The sequence below is a fragment of the Leucoraja erinacea genome, chromosome 1, assembly GCF_028641065.1.
Source record: "Leucoraja erinacea ecotype New England chromosome 1, Leri_hhj_1, whole genome shotgun sequence".
Lineage (NCBI taxonomy): Eukaryota > Metazoa > Chordata > Chondrichthyes > Rajiformes > Rajidae > Leucoraja > Leucoraja erinaceus.
In genome coordinates this window covers 49,174,212-49,188,228 of record NC_073377.1, presented here as the reverse complement: position 1 = coordinate 49,188,228, position 14,017 = coordinate 49,174,212, and the positions used below count along the sequence as shown (strand labels likewise).

At 42.3% G+C, this 14,017-nt stretch overlaps 1 protein-coding gene across 1 annotated transcript in view; it reads left to right on the top strand.

The window, feature by feature from the left end:
- The first annotated feature begins 10,078 nt into the window (after positions 1–10,078).
- Positions 10,079–14,017, top strand: part of LOC129696391 (cell division cycle protein 20 homolog) — a 64,379-nt gene continuing 60,440 nt past the window's right edge. The window contains exons 1-2 of the mRNA XM_055634255.1: positions 10,079–10,308; positions 10,618–10,689. The gene's annotated coding sequence lies outside the window, so the exon portion shown is untranslated. The remainder of the gene's footprint in view (positions 10,309–10,617; positions 10,690–14,017) is intronic.

Genomic DNA, 14,017 nt, shown 5'->3' with positions numbered 1-14,017 from the left:
ATTAATGGCACATATTGAATATACGCTTGAATCAGAAAGCTGAAGGCCAGACATGATTGTGCTTTTGGTCACATTTTAACAATTAGAGTTAGTTGCCAGCATATCTCATGCCTTGTGGGCCGAGGAATGGCAAATAGAGTTAAATTCTGATAAGTGCGAGATAATAGGCAATAGACAATAGACAATAGGTGCAGGAGTAGGCCATTCGGCCCTTCGAGCCAGCACGTTCATTCAATGTGATCATGGCTGATCATCCCCAATCAGTACTCCGTTCCTGCCTTCTCCCCATATACCCTGACTGCTCATTTTAAGAGCCCTATCTAGAGATGTTGCATGTTGGGAAATCTATCTAGAGATGTTGCATGTTGGGAAATCACATCAGTTTAGGACTTTCACTGTCAACGATAGGGTTCTGGAGTGTTTAAAAGAGCAGAGGACCAAGATGTACAAATATATAGTTAACTGAAGGAGGCATTGCAGATAGAGAGGGTGGTAAAAAAGGCTTTTGGCATTCTGGCTTTCACCAGTAAGTACATTGAGTATAGAGGTTGGGATGTTATGTTGCAGTTATACAAGATGTCGGTGAGACTGCACTTGGAATATTGTGTTCAGTGGTCACCCTGCTGTAGGAAAGTTGCCATTAAGTGGAAAGAGTGCAGAAATGATTTACGAGGATGCTGCTAAGGCTTGAGGGATTGAGTTATAGGGAGAACTCCCCCTCCCCTTCCCCCACTCACCATCAACAACACCACAGTCACATCTGTGGAGTCTTTTAAGTTCCTTGGAACCACCATCTCCAGTGACCTAAAATGGGAGGCCACCATTGACTCCACAGTCAAAAAGGCACAATGGAGGATGTACTTCCTGTGACAGCTGAGAAAACACAATCTGCCACAGGCAATGATGGTCTAATTCTATACGGCAATCGTAGAGTCTGTCCTCACCTTCTCCATCATGGTCTGGTTTTGCTCAGCCACCAAGCACAACACCTGGAGGCTGCAGCGAATCGTCCGATCAGCAGAGAAGGTTATTGGCTGCAAACCTCCCCTCATTGACGAATTGTACACTGCAAGGGCCAGGAAGCGAGCGGGTAAGATCATCTCTGACCCCTCTCACCCTGGCCACAAACTCTTTGAAGCACTTCCCTCTGGAAGGCGACTCCGGACTGTCAAAGCTGCCCATCAGACATAAAAACAGCTTTTTTTCCACGAGCAGCAGCTCTACTCAACAGCCAAAAGACTGTAGCCTCCTTGTGCTCTAGTATTTTATTTCATTCTTCACATGTTTAAATTATAATGATTTATTTTTAATTGTCTACTGTATATCGTGTTGTTACTTACGAGCAAAGCACCAAGGCAAATTCCTTGTATGTATACATACTTGGCTAATAAAATGTATTCAATAACATTTAATCAAAAGATTTTCATTGTACCTCGGTACACGTGACAATAAACTGAACTGTACTGAACTCACCCAGAGGGAGTGGAACAGTCTGACAAGTGATAGATGTAGACAGGTGATGGTCTTCAGTCTGAAGAAGGATTTCGACCCAAAATGTCACCCATTACTTCTCTCCAGAGATGCTGCCTGTCCTGCTGAGTTACTCTAGCATTTTGTGTCTATCTTCCATTTAAACCAGCATCTGCACCTTCCTCCACTAATGAATACCTGTATTTTCTGTCTAAGTTATCTCCTGTCTATTTCTAAACTTTAAATGAAACCATGTGGGGTGGAACTGCACAGAAAAGGCCCATAAAGATTAATTAATTGAAAAGTACAGCATGGAAACAGGATCTTAACTCAATGAATCATCACCCACCATTGCACACTTTTTCACACTAGTTCTATGTTATCCCACTTTCACATCCACTCCCTGCACACTGCGGGCAATTTACAGAGGTCAATTAACCTACTACCTGTACATCTTTGGGATGTAGTGGGAAATCAGAGTACTGGAGGAAATACATGTGGTAACAGGGAGAACTCCATACAGACAGTATCCGATGTCAGGTCGCTGGCGCTGTGAGACAATAGCTCTACCAAGATGGCGGATGTGCAGGAGTGGGCGCCATCTGTGTATGGCAGCCTGCCCGCAGTCCGTCTCTTCACCTTTTTTTTTTAAAGTCCTGTCATAAAATGTCATAAAATGTTAGTTGGAGGTCTTTTATGTGGTGGGTGGGGGTGGGGAAGGGGGAAACTTTATTTCTTAGCCTCCTACTGGTCGGGGAGGCAGCATCCCTCCGAGCTGCTTTTTCGCCCCGTCCTCGCGGCCTACCATCGAGAATGGAGCGGCGTTTCCTGTCGGGACCGGCTGGGACTACAGCGGCGGCGGCGCAGCGCTGTGACACCATCACGGAGCGGGCGATGCCTTACCGGGTCGCCGTGTGGTAAGCTCCGGAGCGCTGTGGCCGCCGACTCCCAACATCGCGGAGCTGGGGCTGCGGGCGTCTGGCCACGGGTGGAGCTGGATTTGGAGCGCCGCGGAGCCTGGGATCGCGTTCGCTGGGGTCGGAGCTCCAACCGGCACGGCCTGAGGAATACGAGTGCCCTGGTCTCCGGTCTCCGGGGAGGAGGCAGCCGCTCCAGACAAGCCGCTGAGGAATGTTTCACCCGATGCCGGAGTTCCATCTTCATGGCAAGAGGGCCCTGAAAATCATCGGACTGGCTGCAAGGTCACAAATGGGCCCCGACCTCGCGTGTTTCATAGAGGAAGAGGACTTAACCTTCTGGTGCCTTTCCCCACAGTGGAAATTGTTGATTCTGTTGTGGGGGACGTTTGTGTTGAACTCTATAATGTGTTGTGTTCATTTTCTTTATTTTTTTAACCTTTTTCTATGGTTTGTATGGAAACTTATTATCTATTTTATGTAAAGCACTTTGGTGTCAATGCGAGTTGACTTAAAACGTGGTATATAAATAAAACTTACTTACTTACACCACTGTTGTACCCTAAAACACATTTGTTACCTTTCCCAAAGTTCAAGCCATTAAAAAGTGTCATTCAGAACAGTTGAAACAATGGAACAACACATCTCTAACACCAAGGATTGATGATTTTAGGAAAAAAAGGAAAATAACTTGCATTCTCACTGCTGGAAAGAAGCACCTTAAGTGGAAACTTGCAGGGATGCACATGATAGTTTAGCGAGTGGATATGATAGGAATACTTTATTGTCACATGTAACTAGGCACAGTGGGATTATTTGCTTGCATACACAATGCATACAAGTAGCATGGGGTACTATTTAAATTTAATGTGAATTAAATTGTAAGTATAGGATAGAAAATGCATGTTAAAGTCAACGAAAAACAGGGCTGTAATTAGAATGTTATTCTTATGTAAATAATGACCAACCAATAAACTAATAAAATAAGTCTGAAGAAGGGTCTCGACTCGAAACGTCACCCATTCCCTCTCTCCAGAGATGCTACCAGACCCGCTGAGTTACTACAGCATTTTGTGTCTATCTTATAAATAATAATGTGTTTTGAATGAACATTTACATGCTGAAACTGAAGGTATTTAGGAAATCTCTGGATGGCCCTTTTGATGGCTTTCTTGGTTTTTAATTAGCTGGTAGAATAAGGGCCATGGGATTTCACCTTGAAGTACAACAGTGCCATCAAGCGACAGTCGCCCGCCTACAATCCAATCCGGAGCCGGTGGAACTGCAGCGGTTATTTATATTTAACAACAGACTCGATGGTCCACATCTTGTAAACAGTAACCAAGGAGCTTCGTTTGTTGGTTTCTACAATTATCACTATATTACACATTAATCATTTTTTGATGAGATCAGCAAAACCACATAATTTATCGAAATCGTTTGATAAATAACATAACAAAAGTATTTAAAATATGCTTTACTTAATTCTGAGGTTATGCCAGTTTAAATGTTTAGAACTAATGGCCACTGCAAAAAGCTACCCAGAAACCAGCAAGTAAATGTTCACAGCGTTATTTGCCATTCCAGATGTTCATCCGAAAGGTTTATCGGCGATAATCTATCCGGCGGAAATTGATCAATAAGGTGTTTTACGTTTAATTGTTATTTTGCTTTACTCTTGAAATCGTTGTTACAACGTTAATAACAATGTAATTAATGTACATAAAGACAGACACAAAAAACTGGAGTAATTCAGCGGGTCAGGCAGCATCACTGGAGAAAAGGAATAGGTGACGTTTAGGTTCGAGACCCTTCTTCAGAACCGAAATGTCACCCATTCCTAGGTACACAATAATGCTGGAGAAACTCAGCGGGTGCAACGGCATCTATGGAGCGAAGGAAATAGGTAACGTTTCGGGCTGAAACCCGTCTTCAGACTTCTCCTCCTGTCACCCATTCCTTCTCTCCAGAGATGCTGCCTGACCCGCTGAGTTACTTCAACCTTTTGCGTCTGTCTTCGATTTAAACCAGCATCTTGCAGTTCCTCCCTGCACATAATTAATATGCATACATTGCCGGATTGGGTTAAATCGGGTGAATATACCTTTTCCTCCTGCATTTTCATGATTCTCTCTGTGAGTTTATTTTGTCGTTGGTTCAGATTATACTGCGTGTACTCAAATACAGTGAACTGCATTTAAGGAATTGAACCCACAGTAAATGGAGATTTTATTTATATCGACACATGGGCTTTACTCAGATTTTTTTTAAGGATATGCTTGACTTAATGTCTGACTTAATTGTCCAAAAGAAAATTGCGTTCTGATGAAAAACAAAGATATTGCTGAGGCCCAAAAATAAAACTGTCCCATTAAGGCGACAGGCAAGGCAATAATATCAACGCAGAATGTAACTAAGGTGGCAGAGAAATATAACGAGCACCCGCGTTGACCCGGGGTCGCAAGACTTGAGTGTAGCTGAACGCAGCGATAAAAATTATCAACAAGTTGCCCCTGGAAATGCTTCAAAGTAACTCAGAGGGTATGGAGAGAAGGCAGATACGGGATACTGAGTTGGATGATCAGCCATTATCATATTGAATGGCGGTGCAGGCTCGAATGGCCGAATGGCCTACTCCTGCACCTAATTTCTATGTTTATATATTGATATAATTAATGAAGCTAAGAAGTCGCTGAAATCACAACACTTGTTCCAATTGTTCCTCGTTCTTCAGGGTTCCACACCAGGGCATCGGAAATGTCCTCGCTCTTCAGGGAACGGGATTCCCCTCCTCCACCATAGATGAGGCTCGCACCAGGGTCTCGTCCATACCCCGCAACACTGCTCTCTCTCCCCATCCCGCACTCGCAACAAGGGCAGAGTCCCCCTAGTCCTCACCTTTCACCCCACCAGCCAGCAAATACAACACATAATCCTCCGCCATTTCCGCCACCTCCAACGTGACCCCACCACTCGCCACATCTTCCCATCTCCCCCCATGTCTGCCTTCCGCAAAGACCGCTCCCTCCGCAACTCCCTTGTCAATTCTTCCCTTCCCTCCCTGTACTACCCCCTCCCCGGGCACTTTCCGCTGCAACCGCAAGAAATGCAACACCTGTCCCTTCACCTCCCCCCTCGACTCCATTCAAGGACCCAAGCAGTCGTTCCAGGTGCGACAAAGGTTAACCTGTATCTCCTCCAACCTCATCTACTGCATCCGATGCTCTAGATGCCAGCTGATTTACATCGGGGAGACTAAGCGGAGGTTGGGCGATCGTTTCGCCGAACACCTCCGCTCAGTCCGCAAGAACCTACCTGAACTCCTGGTGGCTCAGCACTTCAACTCCCCCTCCCATTCCCAATCCGACCTCTCTGTCCTGGGTCTCCTCCATTGCCAGAGTGAGCAACACCGGAGATTGGAGGAACAGCACCTCATATTCCGCCTGAGTAGCCTGCGGCCGGCGGGCATGAACATTGAATTCTCCCAGTTTTGCTAGCCCTTGCTGTCTCCTCCCCTTCCTTAACCCCCGAGCTGTCTCCTCCCACCCCCCCGCCCTCAGGCTCCTCCTCCTCCTCCTCCTCCTCCTTTGTTTCCTTCCTTCGCCCTGCCACCCCCTATCAGTCTGAAGAAGGGTTTTGGCCCGAAACGTCACCTATTTCCTTCGCTCCATATATGCTGCTGCACCCGCCGAGGTTCTCCCGCATTTTTGTGTACCTTCGATTTTCCAGCCTCTGCAGGTCCTTCTTGAACACTTGTTCCAATTTGTTGCTGTTGTAATGCGCGCGGAACAACGAGACTGGGGAAATAGCTGAACGTGCTTGTTTTTCTGGATTATTTTATAAGGTACGAATTCCAGTCCCTAAGGTGTTATGAATTTGCTGAGTAAAATCAATAGTTTAGACACAAGTGCATTTCATTTCAACGCAAAACCACATACATTTTCAGGTTTACGTCATTATTTTAATTTTCAGCAGATAATCGGAGTTGTCTTTTTGGGCAAACTCTTAGTATCATAAGGTCATAAGGAATAGGAGTAGAATTAGGTCATTCGGCCCATCAAGTCTATTCCGCCATTCAATCATTGCTGATCTATCTCTCCTGCCAAACCCCATTCTCCTGCCTTCTCCCCATAACCTCTAACACCTGTACTAATCAACAATATATCTATCTGCCTGAAAAATCCATTGACTTGGCCTATACAGCCTTCCACCGATTCACCACCCTCTGACTAAAGAAATTTCACCTCATCTCCTTCCTCAAAGAACGTCCTTTAATTCTGAGGCTATGACTTCTAGTTCTAGACTCTCCCACTAATAGAAACATCCTCTCCACATTCACTCTATCCAAGCCTTTCACTATTCAGTATGTTTCAATGAGGTCCACCCTCATTCTTCTAAACTCCAGCAAGTACAGGCCCAGTGCTCAACATAGGTTAACCTACTCATTCCTGGGAACATTCTCATAAACCTCCTCTGAGCCCTCTCCAAAGCCAGTACATTATTGATGATGGTTTGCTTCCATGGCAGCTCTGTGGGTTCTAAGGTGGCTGATTAGACCAATGTGAACCCGACCCAACACTTGTAATGTTTGCACCAAAGTTTGCACTAAAAGACACTCTCCATCTATCAGTCTCTTACGTGACAGAGGTCGGAACAGAGTGTCTCATTCAGAAGTCTTCTCTGGGGCATGTGAATGGCAAAGCTGCTGATTGAGAACAACTAGTGCTTTAACGCTGAGGAGGTCGACCTGGAGGGGAAGTTGATGTTAGTTCAGTTATCCTGCCAATGGATTTGGGGACTCCAAAACATGGATAGCTCCTATGTATTGGAAGCCACCTTTCAAAAAGGAAGACATTGGAGATTAAATTTATCATCAATTTCAGAAAACCAGTACAGAATTTGTCAATCTAAGGAAAATAGTGCTTTTAAAATAGAGACCAAAGACCTGCCTCAAGGTTCATGGCTTGACAGGCAGAAGTGAAGCCTATGCTTCAATTTGCTTCCAAGACTTGAATTACCTACTTAGGCACGGAGAGATAACCGCATGAAGATCCTGTACAAGAACCAAAAGCATCTGTCAAAATGGATAAACCAAAGGGCTATTCTAGTATTTATTCACATTAATTCATCAAAATCTACAGACCCAAAAACAAATAGTTGAATTTGTCAACTTTTAAGAGACTCTTACACACTTATAAAAATGGCCTTTATTAAAATCTGACAATGTGCACTTTAACCACATATGATTTTTTCTATTACAAGTCTCAAATTGTGGAGTGCAGAGGCAAATAAATAAATGATGGGTCTTTGTCCCAAACATTATGGAGGGCATACATATGCAAACATATATGCAAGGAATGGAGGTCCCTTATAGTATGGTTTCAGAACTTTTGGCTATGAAACATCTGATGGTGATGAACAAGGTTATTATCAAACATGAATATTATGACTGGATTTGACATTGAGTCACAGGTGAGAAAAGCTTGGTAAAAGAGGGACCATTCTAACATTAAAACCCTTGTTCTTACCGCAGAGAAAGACACGAAGAATAGGGAACTTGTCAAAATAATAGTTAAGATGAGTTAGCCATTCAAGTTCAGTTTTTAGTTTAGTTTAGAGACACAGTGTGGAAATAGGCCCTTTGGCCCACTGAGTCCGCGCTGACCCGCGATCTCCACATACTTACACTATTCTACGCACATTAAAGATGATTTACAATTATACCTAGCCAATTAGCCTACAAACCTGTATGCCTTTGAAGTGTGGGAGGAAACCGGAGATCATGGAGAAAACCCATGCCAATTCCACAAGCTTCATAAATTACTACCTGTGTTCCTTTTATACTGTTTTAGGAACCAGAATATAGGCAGAACACAGACAGACAACTGCGCTCTTCCCCCGTGTTTGCTGACCGTTCAAAGTGTTGCATGGAAACTTTAGAGACAATAATTTACACCTGCAGTCCCCCTTTGTAGCTCGTGTACGTCGGATGAATTCAGAAACGATGTATTGTCCAGAATTTGCATATTTCCCCCTTTTTTTTAACACTGTACAAGATCTTTTTAAAGCAATTATCGAAAGTATTTGGCTACCTCGGAAACCGATTTACCGGAAACGAACTACCGTGACATTAGAGTTATCCAAGTAATTATGACATGCAGTGTGAATCAAATTAGACTTGATGCATTCTCAAAAATGAATGAGAGGCTGCTGCGTCTTTGCGATGTAGAGGGTTGTAAGACAGAGCAGCAAAGCTTCTGTTGAGCCAAGTTTCTGTTAAACAGCATTATGGGCAGTGCTGGTGCTTGCTAAACGGAGAGAAAACGCAGCCGCTCATCCCCAACTCCATATGATCAATCCTATAATAATTCCAAACCACAGTGGTAATTTAAAATTAGTAATCGCACTCTCGTTCAATCTAAAACCAACAACAGAAACTGCAGTGCATTGTATAAAAATATCGTGTATAACTTGTTACCCTGACCATTTAACAAAAAGTCTTATTATTATTATTATCCATTTTCCACTGCACGTGTTAACACTCAAGGGACACTGTAAATCAAAATGTGATCCAACATGTTGTACACAAATTATTCTCATTTGGTCGTGAGAAATGTTGTTTTTAAACCTGGCTAGCATCGTAGCAACACTCTAATATATGAAGAAGGCATTGAATTGAAAGATTGAATAGAAAATATTGTTGCTGTGTAGTTTTATCGTGCCAGGCTGTTGGTAATAGTTATAGAAACTTAAAAAACATAGAAAATAGGCGCAGAAGGAGGCCATTCGGCCCTTCGAGCCAGCACCGCTATTCATTGTGATCATTGCTGATCGTCCCCAATCAATAACCCGTGCCTGCTTTATCCCCATATCCCTTGACTCCACTAGCCTCTAGAGCTTTATCTAACTCTCTCTTAAATCCATCCAGTACTTGGCCTCCACTGCCCTCTTTGGCAGGGAATTCCATAAATTCACAACTCTCTGGGTGAAAACGTTTTTTCTCACCTCAGTCTTAAATGACCTCCCCTTTAATTCTAAGACTGTGGCCCCTGGTTCTGGATCGCCCCTCATTGGGAACATTGTGTGTGTTCTAGTATGCTGTGTTTTAGTAAGTAAAAGCTATTAATCAACGCAGTGTTTTTCATTCTAAACATCATTATCATGATTGTTTGCGCTGGTAATATACAACGGTAGTAGGAGTTTAATTTCGGTTGTGTATTTATAAGATTTATTTAAACTGGACGGATTTGAGTGCCTATTTTGAGGTTCACCTATATTTATACTACTCATTTCCTCTATTCAATGTATTGATATATTACATAATACATCATATACATTATATGCACAACGTTACATTGTTTAAATTGTCTGTCATTTATTTTCCTCTCAATCAGTCTCTCTTCCCGCCTTAACTGCCTCCAATTCCCATCCATGATTTGTTTGCACAGCCCGCCATTCCACTGTTTGGAGTGGCGGGCAGTGGAAAGCGGGTCAGGCAGCGCGCATTTCCACATCGGATCCCGCGGGTTTCTGCGAGGGAATCCCTCCGGTCAACGTCACAGGTTCAAGGCGGTCCCGATCTTCACCTATCAGCGAGAGATGAGGTGTTTCCCGCTCACTCCGGCGCTAGAAACAGCTTTAAAAGCCACACAAGTGCTGGGAGATTCAGCAAGGAAGGAAGTAGTCTGGGGTTCAGCGTAGAGAGGTATTTCTAGGGCCATTTAATGACAGTATAGTACTGGAAAATGTGTTGTGTAGAGAAAAGAGTACATTTTAGATAAATTGCAGATATAGTTTCTTATTTCCCGGCGCCCTGTTGTAATGCTGTTTGACCCAAATTAACCTTTAGTGTTAAAGAATGGAGTGGAAATTAGAACGAGTTTCTTCCCGTAAAACCAAGACAGGAGAGGAGACACAATGGGTAAGTTCCACCCACAGGCAACCTGCTCTGACAGTGAAGTACGAGTGAGCGATTATAGTTTGCAAGAACATTGCGGTAGGATCAAAATAAAGTATAAAGCTAAAGTTAATAGACCTGTAGTCTGATTTACTTTCTACTTTATAAATTAGAGTGAGGAACGAATTTACGAACCTATGTGAACAAAAAAAAACCCATTGAATCTTCAAAAATAAGCAGTCTTGAATGAGAAATTCGACTGCGCTTTATTCTGCATAATGAATACACCCATGAAACACTTCAGGTATAAATTATTACTGTTTTATATTTCAGGAGAAAGTAATGAAGAAATTTGCCAATGAAACAAAGTGGAGTTCACAACAATACGTGCACCGGCTGTTTGAGGTACCTATTTTCACTGTCATGCATCTTTTCCATCTTTTCAAACCCGGATGAAAGTTGTTAACAGTAAAAATGCGGCAGCTTCACGCACAGTGTAAACACATAGCGTAAATGGTATTATGGTTTTCTGCCATTCCTTGGTACTTTCCTGTCAATGTCTATGAAAAAGACAGTCGGATATTAGCGGACTGGCAACTTAAAGCTGAATTCTGGGAATATAATTATAAGTATACTGAAAACTGCAATCGTTTTAATCAGTTCTAAAGAAGGGCGAGTGAAGCGGCGCACATTTGTAGCGGAAGAAAGAGAAGGCTGTGGCAGTTAGGCAGTGTACTGCTAGCTGGCTGTTGTGTCTGACAGGTCAACAGCTGCTACCTACACTCCACACTGCTGCATCTGAGAGCACTCCATCAAAAGCACATTCATCGCTGGATATTTGTGCTAAAAGCAATTAGATAATTATTCAGCAACATTAGATAGCTTTTTGACCGCAATACAATTGAAAATAATCCTTTGTGTGTTTTGTCCCAGTGGCCATTTCAGTATGACATAATTTCTTAAATTGTTTCATCTGGATTTGATTATAAGTAGGTTGTTCGGGAGTGTACCAAATTAATACAAATACAGCAAGATAATTTCATAAATTTGAATCAGTGAATGCACTACTCTGCATTTAAAGAATGTTGATCAAATCAATCTTTTTTGGTTAAGATTCAATTCATTTTGAATACATTCTCTCACACTAACAATGCGAATCAAAAGAAAATGAATATTTTTGTTGTTGGTATCTTTTGTTGTCATTAAATGAACAGGGAGGTGACTGGATGTTATACTCCAATCCCTTATTCAATGTTGCCTAAAACTACATGTGCAAGAAGGAACTGCAGATATTAGTTTAAAACTAAGATAGACACAAAAAGCTGGAGCAATGCCCCTGTCCCACTTAGGAAACCCAAACGGAAACCTCTGGAGACTTTGCACCCCACCCAAGGTTTCCGTGCTGTTCCCGGAGGTTTTTGTCAGTCTCCCTACCAACTTCCACTACCTGCAACCTCCGGCAACCACCTGCAACCTCCGGGAACCGCACGGAAACCTTGGGTGGGGCACAAAGTCTCCAGAGGTTTCCATTCAGGTTTCCTAAGTGGGACAGGGGCATAACTCTGCGGGGCAGGCAGCATCTCTGGAGAAAAGGAATAGGTGACGTTTCGGTTCTGGAAAAGGGTCTCGACCCCGAAACATCACCTATTCTTTTTCTCCAGAGATGGCGTCTGACCCGCTGAGTTTTACTCCAGCTTTTCGTGTCTATCTTCTTGCTTAAAATTACATCTCTGGTTGAATTGACCTGTTTGCCATAGCAGTCACTTTTTTTAGTAAGGTGCTGGTGCCAAACGACTTAGTTCCTTCTGTAGTGTAGCTATTCTACGAATATATTACTTTATCTATTTAAACTTCATGTTTGATTATGATCAGCTCTTAAAATGATTTCCCACATGATTATCGTCAACACGCATCTCAGGAATATAAAAGTCAAGATTTTATTTCACGTATTTATTTAAAGTTTCTTAATAAATCTTCTTCCAAGTTATTTCCCACAAACCCATGCTGTTTTGACTGAAAGGTTGTGTCCACCTGTAAATATCTCCTCGCATACCATCAAGCACTATCCTTGGGGTTTCTGATTATGATTTCTGAGCTAGCTTAATCGTCCCAATCTCATTTTGGGTGATTTTCTTCAAGATATAATAAAATACAATAACATTATATGCCACGTGACCACATGCAATTACTTTCTGTGGTTAGATTTTTCTAAAATATAAATTATATACACAATGCATTGAAAATGTATTTTTATTTGTAACTGCAGAAAGTTTATAAAAACATACTTATACAATCAAATAGTTTAAGAGGCAAAGCTTTAAGTACAACACGCAATATTTCACCCCTTTCCAACTTCTGCTGGAGATTTATTCTGCTCCCCTGTCATTATATTTTGAGAAAAAGTTCCTAAATCCCCAGAGAAAGGGAATAAATGGGTACAGGCAGACAGGCGATGAATGAGGTCTGACACTCTTCTACGGCAAAGCTGTGGTAGGATATCTGGAGAGCACATGAATCATTAAAGAGCCATATATTTTTAGGTGAACACATTGATCTATTGAGATGGTTTCCTGTCATTGATACAAGTACAATTTATTAATGTGAACGAAGAACATATATAGCACAGGTTTACATTATTTAGAAGAGAGACACTAACGGATTATTTTTGCGGCAAATTTCTCAAGTATGGACCTTCATGATGGAATGTGGTGCATGAGTCAGGTAGGCAGTGTACTGTTAGCTGGCTGCATAATATATAAACAGCAGCTGCTAAGTACCCCGCCACCTGCCCTCTTGCCAGTACTTCTTTTGTTCCAGGACAAGGCAAAGAAATCGGAAGTAGCACAAATGGGGCTTTGCGTTTGTTTGTGCATGGTGGTAAGGCAGTGTAATGTTAGCTGGTTGTATCTATCTGTGACACCAGTTAGCTTGCTGCTGCCCTACTTCCGTGCATGCTTAATCTATCATTCCTTGGAGCCACCCAATAGTTTTATGGATTGCAAAATTTCAGCTTGATATTAATGGATATTAGTATGAAATTCTTCTACTGGGTAATAAAGTATTAATCTCTTTATTTTAAACATTTGTGTTGGCTCATTAATATATGAAAGAATTTCATACCATGCCTCGTATCACAATTTAATTTCAATTCAAAGTCTATTTTGGGTTAAATCTGTATTTATGATAGAAATAATTAAGAATAAAAATAATTGTCTAGTGGTTTAATACAAAATAATCAGTTGAGATGCTTCCAATGGCTTAGCAGTTATAATCTCCCTCTCTGTTCCTTGTTTTTGTGTAAAGCCCCTTGCACCGCTTGCCACTGGTTGTCTGCCATTGACAGATATCCAGCCATAAGCAAACTACTTGCAACATTTAACAAGCGTGTGCATAGGCTTTACCAGGTAACAATGAATGAGAGCTAATTAGGAGTATGTGCGTTGATTAGGCAGTGTAATGTTAGCTGGCTGTCTAATACGATCAACAGCTACATGCACTACCACATCAGCTCATGACCTCACAGCAACAAAGTAAATTATATTGCATAGTGCCTGTCACATCGCAAAAGTAACCTTAATGAGTTTCTGTTCTGAGTTACTCTCTGGGCCCAGTGAATAAGCCACATCATTCTCCTGTTCAGGAAGGTGGTTTTCCAGGAACTTGCTCCAATGTGTCATTGAGTCATAATGATACAGTGTGGAAACAGGCCCAACTTGCCCACACCGGCCAACGT